The sequence below is a fragment of the Marmota monax genome, unplaced genomic scaffold (genome assembly GCF_021218885.2).
Source record: "Marmota monax isolate L192 unplaced genomic scaffold, Marmota_monax_Labrador192_F-V1.1 WCK01_AAM20220418_F8-fsc00257, whole genome shotgun sequence".
NCBI classification, from domain to species: Eukaryota; Metazoa; Chordata; class Mammalia; order Rodentia; family Sciuridae; genus Marmota; species Marmota monax.
This window is the reverse complement of record NW_026692693.1, coordinates 830640-831812: the sequence shown is the minus strand read 5'-3', so window position 1 is coordinate 831812 and position 1173 is coordinate 830640.

The following is a 1173-nucleotide window of genomic DNA, read 5'->3' as shown; positions in this document are numbered from 1 at the left end:
CCAATTTATGTCTCCTAATAACTTTTGAAAGTCATTAAGTGATTGGAGTTGATCTACTCGTATTTGAATTTTTGGTGGATGGACCATGGTTGAGGATAATAGAACTCCTAAATAATTAATTGGAAAATTCAATTGTACTTTATCTATTGCTATCTCTAGATTATAATTTGTTTAATAAGTTTTAAGTGTGGCATAACATTCTAGCAATGTGTTTTTAACTTTGTATGCTAATAATACATCATCCATAGAGTGAAATATTTGTAGTTCGGGATTTTGATTTCTAAGTGGCTGGATTACTTTATTAAAATAAATTTGACACATAGTTGTGCTGTTAGCCATCCTTTGAGGGAGTAATTTCTATTTATATCTCTGATCAGAACCTTCATGATTCAGTGCAGGGATAGTAAATGCAAAACGTGGACTATCCTCAGGATGAATTGGAATTGAAAAAAAAAAATCTTTAATATCTATAACAAAACATACCAGGTGTTTGGCAACACAGACAATTGAGGAATCCCTGATTGAGCAGGTCCCATAATAACCATCTCATTATTAAAGGCTCTTAAATCTTTCAATAATCTCCATTTACCAGATTTCTTTTGATGACAAAAATGCGAGTATTATGGCGAGATACAGAAGGTTGTATATGTCCTTCTGCTAGTTGTTGTTTGACCAGGTCATGGGCTGCTTCTATCTTTTTCTTTAGTCAGGGTCCACTGAGGAACCCATACTGATCTTTCTGATTTCCAAGTAATTTTTATTTTCTCAGTGACTCCTTCTGAAAACCCAGTCCATGTCTATTCATTCGTTGGTCTATTTGTATTGGTGCTGCTATACCTTGTTTTTGTTCTCCTAACCTTTTTTCTTTCCTAAAACCTTGTCTAGCCCTAATAGTGGGTGTATTTTGAATGTGGTTATTTGTCAATGTCAGTCCTAATTGACCTAGACTATCTCGTCCCCATAAATTTCCAGGAAGATGATGCAATAAATATGGCTGTATAGTTCCTTCACATCCTTCAGCATCCTTCCAATCTAATACCATTGCACTTCTTTGGGGATTAGTTGCCACTCATGGGCCACAATGTGTTTGAGTGGCTTGTTGTAATGGTCAGTGTTTTGGCCATTCCTGAAGAGAGATGAAGCTAAGGTCAGCACCTGTATCCAGTAGTCCAT